Genomic DNA, 11,551 nt, shown 5'->3' with positions numbered 1-11,551 from the left:
CCTGCCCTCTGCCACCCGGGAGCAGGCCTAAGCCAGCAGGTCGTTATCTCCCAAGGGGTCCCAGACTGCGAGAGGGCACAGGCCGGGCTGGGGGACCCCCCTCCCTCCCCCCAAGTGCACAAATTTTTGTGCACAGGGCCTCTAGTATATATATAAAAGCCCAGTGACTGGAATGGAGCAACGATCAGAACAACCAGAACGACCGGTGGCTATGACATGCACTGCAGCAGCCAACTGGCCTGATCAGGCCTCAATCACCCCCCTCCCGCAACAACCTGTGGTCCCTCACCCCAGCCAGCCTGGTCCTATGGGTCCCCATAGGGGCAGGCCAGCTGGACCCCACCCATGCATGAATTCATGCACTAGGCCTCTAGTATGTATATATTGCAAAATGATCACTACAATAAGTCTAGTTAACATCCATTGCTTCACGTAATTATAAACTATCCTGTGGTGAGAACTTTAAGATCTACTTTCTTAGCAACTTTCAAAATCATAGTACAGTATAATTAACTATAGTCACCATGCTGTACAGTCTATCCCTATGACTTATTTATCATATAATTGGATGCTTGATATTTGTACCTTCTGATCACGTTCATCCATTTCTCCCATCCCTTACCCCCTGACCTTTGGCAACCAGAAATATGTCAGCAGGAGGTCTTACAGCAACATTCTGGGTGTCATTTTACAGAATTACACTAAGGTGGTCTTTAAACCTGGAGAGAATTTGTCATCACACATTCCCGCTGCACACATCGAGGTGTAGCTCATCCCTGATTTCTTTAGGACTGCTGTTCCCACGGTGGCAGTATGGGGTTAGTGGAGGCCACTATTCTGCTTCCTCATGGTAGACAAGCTCAGGTAGATTGCCATCTTCACCTGTGGTTTGTCAAGAATTAGACAAATCTACATAGAAATCCCTGGACTTTGAGGATGTGCAGACACTTACATATGCATGGCAATAGCATTCTTATTTGCATGTAGAATTTAGATGCTTTTAACACTAGTGGAAATTCATTGTTAAGTAGAACTCAGCATTTGACTGTGAAATTACTTAAAATAACTTAAAAATTCAATATTCACTGAAATCAGAGTTTTTTAGTGGGTTTCTGAGATTCATGAAATCTTTAACAACATCTGTTAAAGTGCCAGCTGTTTTTGGCAGGTTTGCGTGATCTAAACAAGAGCATCTTTTACTAAACACTGCTACAGATCTCAGATGTGCCCTTCATTTCTCAAGATTCTCATACCTGTATGCTACCCAAATGCACGGGTGGGGAACATCCGGCCTGCGGGCAGTACAAGGCCATGAAATCATTTGGTCTGGCCCTGCCAAGGCATTAGGGGTGAATTAATTAAATGTTTAACCAAATATAGCAGGCTAATTTTTAAGTTGATAATTTTGTATGGCCCAAGAATGATGTTACAAATATCCAATGGCCCTTGGCAGAAAAAATGTTCCCCACCCCTGCCCTAAAGCAAGTTAGATGAGTTTAGGGGGTTGAGAAGGATTTGTGAGGAGGAATAAGAAAAAGAAGGTAATGATTTTGTCTCTATTGGTTTCTATATGGGCTCCTGTCAAAATCATCATAAAGGTGGGTTCTTGTAGTTCAATTTATACTCAGTCTTTCAACTGTAATTCTAACTCATTTTCTAGAATTTCCTGCTAAAATTGGAATTTTCTAAGAATTAATGATAGAGTAATAAGATGATGGCTTTTTTTGATCTCTAGTTAGTTCAAGGCCTCAGTGTGCAGAGTTCTTTTCTCCCAAGGCTAAGGGGTAATTGTAGGCTTATCTCCCCACTCCAGATGCTATAGGGTTCCGGGAAGCCTTGGCCTTGTGTCCCTTTGTCCATGAGTTCACGCAGAACTACAGACAGATCTGGCTACTGGGTCGCGATGCAGAATGTCAGCCTGCCAGGATGGCAAGGAGACTTCCTATTGCCCACCTGTTTTTGTTGTCAATTCCTAAGTTCAACAACAAAGGGAAACTTTTGCCCTGTCCCTGGACCATATTCCTTCCTGGAAGTGAGAAAGCTGTTGGCACTAGTACACACATTCAGAACAAAAACAGCTGGTTTTCCTTGAGCCTCTGATAACTGAAGGTATGGAAGGTAACCACAAAGCTCTCCCTGGATCGCTCAGAGGCACTGAGGCAGTTTTGAAATTAGTCCCTTTTTGTTCAAGGTCAGGAAAATGCTATATAAAGAGATATCTTGGCTTATAGAAAGAGATATCTAATGCTAATGCTAGGTACACATGTCAAGTAGCTTCAACCCTACATTCTGTGTTAAGAGTTACATGGAAACAAACCAGAATTTCATATTCAGTATGCCGTGTCTTTCAGTCTTGCTAAAGTAAATAGTTTTGGAAAAGGTAAATGTTTCTTCTTTGTCGTGGATGCAGCAAGCATCCGCTGACAAAGGAAGTGCCAGTGGTCAGCCTGGACAGTTGTTAAACACCTGTAATGTCATTACTGTCACCATGCAAAGTCCTAACAGAGAATATTGGATTTTTATCTGAACTGCTTGGTAAGCCACACAAATAATTAGAATTTAAATAAATGTATATTAATGTATATGGCTAACATTTATGTATTTCCTGTTTGTTTACTTGCTTGACTAGCCATTTTTCTTAGATAATATTTTATATGTGGATATAAAACACCCTTTCTGTATTGAAATTATTTAAATTCTGGAAATGTTAAAATTAATGCTTTCCTGAGTTTTATATGTTTAGCCATTTTTTTAGTTTTATATTTTACTTAGCAGAGGAGAACTCAAGAAAATTCTGCAAAGTGTTTCTTTAACTTGCAATTGGCTGTGATTATATTTACAATGCTTACTTTCTCATCAGTTAGATACATTAAATACTATTGTGTCAAACTGTTATTTCTGGCATTTCAATGTAAGCATGAGGTCGAGAAGAATAGAGAACACCAAATAAATTTCTCAGCAGGAATCCTAGCTTCCCTTCTCCTATTTGTTCATACTTCTGATTTCCAAGCATAAAAAAGGGAAATCACATAGGCAGATATGATTGTCCGAATATTGCTATTATCTTTGCTCATGGCTTTAAGAACACTACAAGTGTATTACTCTATAACATAGTGGATAATTTTGTATAGTAGAGGCTGACTATAAGTCTTCTTGGTTTATATAAAGAGAATAATCTTAAAAGAAGTTATAGTTTAAGTCCTGAACTTACCCTCTCTCTGAATCCTTGATTATATAATTCTCTTACAGGAAAATAAACTGCCATGACATCTCATTTCCAGAGCTCTCACTGACTACTGTGCTTTCCAAACTGAGATGTCTGAATGTCTTTAAAAATGTTTAATCATCATAATGCATAAAACAATGTGGGGCAGTCTGACATTGTTTGTCTTTGTGTGGTTGGAAAAAAAATACAAAAATAAATTGTTTGTATAGTGCTGAAAATGGAGGTTGGGATTAAATTGACCTAAGGTTAATGATAGGATGAAGATCAACTGTCAAATAGCAAGCAGATGCTATAGCCTTGGCAATAATTAATGTTGAACAATGACTGGAGTTCAGATTCTTGTAATGAGAGATGAGACGCTGCTCTGACTGCCCAGAGGTCAATGTTACTTGGTTTCCTACGGTTAGGGGTAAATAAGGAGGACTTCCTAGTAAAAACAATGTAACTGGACACAATGAGCCTGCAGTGACCCAGGGCTCATGGGAGACATGGTTAGTATATATAAAGAGTTTATAAAATATGCAGCAGCCAGTGTCTTATGGAATTTGGAACCTGAGTGAGGGGTGGTGTGGAGAGCCTGTGGAGCTAGGGAGGTATTTATCTAACTGTGGAAAACAGACCAAGATTATGGTTTCAGAATCCCATATGTTGACTATTTTCCTGTCATTCCAATGAATCTTTTTCTCAAATCCTTCATTTTCTGAATGGCACCATTCTTCCCTTAATAGATCATCAGTTGTCCTTGCTCTAATAATGTAGTACATTAATATATCATTAAAGCAGCAGATGTACACGAGTACTACATGATCAGAACAAAGCACTCTGGTGTGGGGTAGTTCACGAAAGATGGCTCCACCTGGGGCAAAACAGGTCCAGAAGCAGAGTCAGTTCAATGATAGGAAAGGTGAGTCCATGGCACATGCTCATTGGCACCTAACATTTGGCTCCGGCTATAGGTTGTGACCTGAGTGTAATGCGCATTCCTGTTTCAGTTGGGCTATTGAATCTTCAGGAAAACCCTTGGACAGGATGAGTCTTATTTCTGAAAAAGAAACAGAGTGGAATGAAAGCTGTCTATGACCGAAGTGAATTGTACAACACCGTTTTGTTTCTAAGAAGGCAAATGCATCTGTCAGGGTGGCATTTGCTGACACCGAATGGCAGCTGTATTTGCTTCTCCTGCCACCTCACTACAAACATCACCATTTTCTCTCAACACTTGATCAAGTCCTTTAACCTGGGACAGGTGCTTTCAGAATCAAACATTTGATCTGTAAGTAAAGAGAACAAGGTCTAAAGATGCTCAATACCTCCAGGAAGAAAAAAAAAGTTAGAGAAAAGCAATACACGTAATCTAAGATGGTCATACGTTGTTGTTGTTGTTGTTTTCTGCAAGAAACTTTACGGTTTCCATTTGGTCCAAGGCATGGGAGCGGGCTCCAGGGTGTTAAAAGAATGCTTGGTGGCTGCAGGGAGAGGCTCAGGCAGAAGCCAGACACCAGGCAGATGCAGAGATGCAGAGAGGCCCCGCCAATGCCTCTGGGCTTCAGAGACTCCTACTTGTGCTTGAAAGCGAGCCTTTCTTTTTTCTTTATTTAGGAAAGGGAATAATTTTTTTAAGTTTTTAATTTTTTTTGATTTTGAGAGAGACATTGATTTATTGTTCCACTTATTTATGCATTCATTGGTTGATTCTTGTATGTTCCCTGATGGGGGATCAAACCTGCAACCATGGCATATGGGGGACGACACTCTAATTAACTGAGCTACCTGGCCAGGGCGGAGGGTGAGACTTTCAAAAAGATACTTGCCCAGCACAGCCTGGGGGCTGGCCAGTCGGCAAAGGTTAGTCAGGTGTCACCCATTTTCTTGATGGGTTTCACCTCCTCATCCAGGAAATGGTTCTGCAAGAAGTCACAGAGCTGAGGTCTGGGCAGGCAGAACTCAGGGCATGCAGATCCGAAAGGGCTGGTTCAGGTTCTTCTCCCGGCCATGCTGGCTTCTATGGTGTCCTGAGATTCACTCCACTCACCTTGGGAAGTCTTCTGGATGTCCTGGAAGAGGGTATGTCCACCGCTCTGGTTTAGCATCTTTAAGAGATGCGTGGGGGCCCTTGCGCTTCTCCTCACTTCTCCTTGGCCAATTCCAGGGAGAAGTGGCCCATGCCCTCCAGAGCCACATCAGGGAGGTTGAAATAGAAGCTCAGAGAGAGGTAGGGGTGGGAGGCCCACAGGTGCAGGTTGGCCAGGTGATTGATGGTGGCCTCTGCTTTGGTGAAATACTTCTGATGAGTTTGGGAGCTCATGGTTGCTTGGCAATAAGGAGGTAAGTTAAAAAAAAAAGAGTAGTCTGGTCTCAGAGGCCAAGGATGGCTGAGATGATTCCAAAGGTTGAGACTGAAAATGAGGCTGGAGGGTGGTCAGAGGCAGAAGGAAGGGGCGACTCTCAGTCTTTTTCGTCCAAACACTGTTGAAGCAAGAGATCGGTCTGGGTGAAGGATGGTCATATGTTAGTTCTGCCACAACTGGCCCAGAGAAATGGTGCCCACATGGGAGCAACCCTGGAGAACTTCAGTACTTACTTAGTGCACTTTCAGATGAAGAGGGGTTTTTCTGTAATGGTTTGTTTATCATCATCTTCATTCTCTTGATAATTGGTTTAGGTTTCAGGATATGGGGAGGGTTGGACCCGCAGAGCATTCAGATCCCATGTGGGTATGTTGATAGGTTCACCTGATGATAGAGCCATGGCCAGTGCCATGATCAGGGTTGGGATTTTTATGGCAAAACCCCAGTCACATTGTTGCCATCGCTGTGCAGAAATCAGAGTTCTTGTTCACTTTCACCCTTTATAGCTTGACCAGCAAAAAATCTAAGGAAACGAACGGCATATTTATAATAACTCAAAGGCAGACTGGCTAGAAGCAGCAATTGATGCGAAGATTTCCATGAATCAAGGTGTGGGGGAAGAGGGGGTAATATTTTCTAGGTGGTGAACTCTTCTATTTGAATGAGCCTGAGAGAAAGGGTTAATGATTTAAATTCCTTCTCTTTTTAGATCCTCTCACAGCAGGAAAGTTACCCAGCCGCTCCCCTTTCCCAATCCAAAGCAATAATCACTCTTCGTAAGAGCCTGCAGCAGTGGCCAACACCTTGAGAAAATAGCCCCAATTTAGAAAATGGCATTCACAGGGCGTTTTCTCTGGCACTTGAAGGAAGGATGTGGGAGTGTCCAAAGGGAGAAGCATATACACTTGCTAATGTGATTTTATAATAATTGTTGTGAATCTTTGTCACATGACTTTTCCTAGACTCTTGGTATGAGATGTTTGTTAACTAAGTGACCATTTTCTAAGTGGGTGACTTAGATGAACAGATGGATCTGTCCATTAATGGATTGACTATCTCTTAAGAGAATGCCAGCTATGCCAGGAGAAAGTGGTGGAAGGTGAGCACTGCAGTTGTCTTACTAATTCTAGTTTCTTGCCTGGAAGTTACAGAGCAAAATACACGAGTTTTATGCCTGAAGGAGAAAGAACTTTGAGCAAGACTCACTGCGAAATGCTAACAACCTTAAATCAGAGACAGAGAAACAGGCTTGTAAGAGCAATTATCCCCCACATGAACTTGGGTCCTGTCGTGTTTGTATTTACCAGTGACCTTGCCACTGTCACTTTAGTACTGGATGATATGAGAAGCGATTGAGTGTCATCTTTTACATTTCACCAGAGTAGACTCAGTCCCCACAAGGCCTGATATATCCAGTCCCTAAGGTATTATACATTAATTCACTGATTTTGAATATTTTATAAAATGCACCCATCAAAAGGGCTAGAAGCATATATTCATCAATTAAAAATTAAACAATCAAGACAAAACAACACACACACACATACACACACAACCATGCCATCTATTACCATGAATGTGCCATCAAAGGAGACCAAGGAAAGATAAATACCTTACATCAGGCCTTCAAGTAAAATACATTTATCTGCCCACTTAATAAATACTTTTTTGACATTTAAGAGCCTGTTTCTATGTGGTCCTGCACCAAAAGAAATTTACACATAAACACTGTGTGCCTTCTCAGAGCTCACAGTTTAAGATTCTTAGACAACCGAGCAGAGCCCATGGAGGGCTCCCAGGCATGCTATACTAATAGAGAGTTACTTTTAAAATATAACAAATTAATATGGGCGACTTTGGGGGGGGTTTCTTAAATCACAATCCAAACTGTATGAGTATGCAATGACTGGCAGGTATTTCTGAGGGGAGTGCAAATTTTTTCCAACTTCCTAGGGCAGTTTGTCAGACTTGAAGCCTTGAAATTTTTTATTCCCTTTGGCCCAGAAATTCTACTTACAGGATTTTATTTTAAAGAAATAGTCATGGAGATTGCCAAGATTTAGCAACAAGAATATTCATTTCAGTATTGTTCACAAGAGCCCAAATTTGTAAAGTTTTCAAAAATACAGGATTATTTCCATCTATTATGGAACAGTCATACTGTGGAAACCAATCAAGTTCATAACAAAATAATGAGGAACAGCTAATAGATTTTAAGGTGAAAGAAGTATGCTGCAGAACAATATTGCTGAATCATCCCTTTTTGGTTAAAAAAATGTATACACACAAATATACATGCATACTCTAGCACAAGACTACTCTAGCAAGGAAACACATCCAAAGATGATAATAATTATCTCTGTGCGATAATATTATAGATGATTTCCATTTTGTTTTTTCTTATTTGCATTATCTTCATTTCTAAATTGATATTTAAAACTGGTCAAAATGTAGTAAGATGGGTGAAAACAAGTGTCAGTATGGCTGGGGATCAAACATGGTGACAGAAGGACTTTGGGTGGTTAGCACACAATGACATACACAGATGTTGTAAAGCTGTACAACTGAAACTTATATAATGTCATTAACCAATGCAACTCCAATACATTTAATAAAAATATAAACAAACAAAAAAGAAAAGGCATTTTCTCCATACACAGTACGCTTTATGGAAATTTCATAAAATGGAATTAGTGCTATATAAAAACATGGACAGTCTCACTTTCTGTTCAAAATTAATTTAAATCCCCTTCCTCCTCCAGTGAAAAAAAACCTTCCTCAAGAATCCTACACCATCAGAGCTGGTGGGAGGCTGAATGCAGGGAGCGCGGGTTTGCTCCGCGGCCATGGGGCAGCACCCCTTCGCCACCACTGTCCTTTGTAAGTGCCTGGCGAACCCCCGCTGTTTACCTGCGTGGGAGCCTCTGTGAGAGACCTGATGGCTTCTCCTCCGTTATCCAAACATTCGCTGCCATTATAATTTAAAGTCTTCTTTATATTCTGTCTATAATCCCGTAACAAGGTCACCCCAGAGTCTGTTAAGTGGCGGAGCTGTAAAACACGGGAGCTTCGGCACAGAACTTCAGACGCGCTAAATCTCGGTTGAGGAGGCCAAACAACCACCAGGATGCTCTCTATTAATTCAAGAGAGAGCACTTCAAAATATTAGAGAAAATGCCGCGGAAAATAAAAAGCAGTTCTAAAGCAAATATACATTACAACATTTGCAGATTTATGCACTCTAAGAGTGCATTCCCCCTCCCGCACACACTTTTTATATCCGGGCCTCTGGGGAAAGCAGGCTTGAATTATGTAGGTTTGGAATGACATGAGGTCTTCAGGAATACATTCCTTGCATAAAATGTAACCATCTTGCACGGGGTGGGGTTGGGGGGGTAAGAGTGGTGGTGGCAGAATAGAGGGCAGAGGGGGTGCTGAAAAGAGGGCGACATAGTGTAGGGTTTTAGAAGCCTATCAGCTCGGAGGGTGAATTGCAGGGGAGAGAAGCCGGGATCTGGGAGACAACAGCAAAGGGTAAGAAGGGATTCTGAGTGGCTTTGCGTGGACCAGGGGGCCTACCTTGCATAACCTGCAAGACATGATTCTTCTTTACAAGAGAAGAAAAGCAGTGGAGACGTGCGTGGAAAGACTCTTATTTACCGATTTGGTTTTCCGTCTTTTTATTGTTCCAAACTGAAAAATTTTAATTATGAAAGCAATGCATGCTTTAAAAAAAATAAGTTCAAATAATGAGGAAGTATTTTAAATAGAAAGTGAGAAGTTCACCATCCAACAACTTCCCTGCCTCTCACCATTAAATTCGAGTCCTTAACCATTTATTAGGACCTTCTGGACATTTTTACACACATAAAAGGTTATTTTATACCTACTGTTCTGAAATTTGCACCCCTCCCTCCCCCATTCAATCGTATGTTGTGGATATTAAGACATGAACCACCTTATCCTTTTTTAAAAAAATTATTACACTTCATTTTTTGAGGAGTTTTTGGTTCACAGGAAAATTGAACAGAAAGTACAAGTTCCCATATTGCCCCTACCGGGCATATGACTCAACCAGGGCAATCTGAGTCCTGACCTGGGGGGTTTTGCATTGAATAGAGAGATGGAGGCTCTGCAAATGGAGCCCCAGAGCTGCCAGCAGGCGTGTCTTCTGTGTGAAACCTTGGGCTGGTACTCTGGTTTTCGGTCCTGCATGTAAAGGGCTCAGAGGTCATCACTATATCCTAACAGGTAAAAAGCTGAACAGTCTGAAAAATCAGCAACTCTCCTGAGCTCTGTAAGAGAGGGGAGGACACAGGGCAAACCACTGCACCGAATATGGGGAGAATCAGACGTGCAAATGCAGGGAGTCACAGCTTACAGGAGCTGAGGCTCACCAGGGAGCAGGAGCCTCAGGGGCACCAGTGTCAGGAAGGGAAAACCTGAACTGTGCTTGAGGAACTGCCGGAAGCCCACAACTCTGGACAACTGTTGTGGAAATGCCGGAAATGCCAAGAGGCACTGTCACAGGGAGACCCCCATACTTCTGTGAGTTTTACCTCCAAAAACTCAACCAGATCCCCATAGTAAATATCACAGAAAAAGTATCTCATTCTTCCTGCAAAGGGAGGGGAAAGGGACGATTTTGAACTATACCAGCGCACTCTGTCCCTTTTGAAAATTAAATGTATTGGGGTGACATTAGTCAATAACATTATATGAGCTTCAAGTGTTTAATTCTATAAAATGTATCTGGTCCTAACCGGTTTGGCTCAGTGGATAGAGCATCAGCCTGCGGACTGAAGGGTCCCAAGTTCGATTCTGGTCGAGGGCATGTACCTTGGTTGCGGGCACATCCCCAGTAGGGGGTGTGTAGGAGGCAGCTGATCGATGTTTCTAACTTTCTATCCCTCTCCCTTCCTCTCTGTAAAAAATCAATAAAATATATATTTTTTAAAAATATCTGTATATTGCTCACCACCCAAAGCCTAATCTCTTTCCGTTACCATATATTTAACCACTTTTACCCTCTTCAACACCCCCCCTCAACTCCCTTCCCCTCCGGTAACCACCACACTGAGTCTTTGAGTTTTGTTTGTTCATTTGTTGCTTTCTGTTTTCTATCCCACATAGGAGTGAAATTATATGGTTCTTGTCCTTTTCCTTCTGACTTACTTCACTTAGCATGGTACTCTCAAGATACAACTCAGACATAAGAAAAGATGAAATACTGCCCCTTTGTGACAACATGGATGGATCTGTTCCTCTTCTTCTTCTTGCCCCCCTCCTCTGTTGCCCCAGAGACCCCCTCTGTTTCTCCCCTTGCCCCCATTTCAGAGCTTGCTATCTGTGTTTCCCCATCCCATTACATAACTGTTAACAAATTTAACTCTCATTAGTGGACTCTTGCTCAACAAAAGTGCCATCTCTCTCTAATGACCCTAGGCAGACATTTTAAAAAATTTTTTTCCTACATCTTCAGGATCAATTTCATAGGCAGGGTTTACTGCACCCTATAATCTGTGCATTAGGAGTAGAATGTAGGTGAAGTGTTTTTCTTTTCCTTTTTATTGAGTTTATTGGATTTATTCTTTTCTTGGTACAGATGGAGAGAAAATAAAATGATTTATCCTAGAAAAGACAAAAGAAAAAAACAATTTAGTAGGTTTCAAATGAAAATGTACTAGTATCTTGAAAGAGGCGAGTGGTAGCTCAGATAATCCTAAATTTATGAACAATATTGAAATGTATATTTTCCCAGTTGACTTGGCTAATTTTATAATGACTTTGCATTCTCCTGCATGTTGAGAACATACTAGCTGAGTCCGAAAAGGAAGTGGTGCTGTGGTGATGTGTAGCATGACATGGGAACTTAACCTAGGATTTTTTTTTTAATTCCATGAGGTGGATAATTAAGAGCTAACTATCCATGAAGAGATATTACATAACAATTCTTCAACCCCAGGAAAGACAGAGT

Source organism: Myotis brandtii, unplaced genomic scaffold (assembly GCF_000412655.1).
Source record: "Myotis brandtii unplaced genomic scaffold, ASM41265v1 scaffold192, whole genome shotgun sequence".
In the NCBI taxonomy this organism is placed as follows: Eukaryota; Metazoa; Chordata; class Mammalia; order Chiroptera; family Vespertilionidae; genus Myotis; species Myotis brandtii.
Note: the sequence above shows the minus strand (reverse complement) of the source record.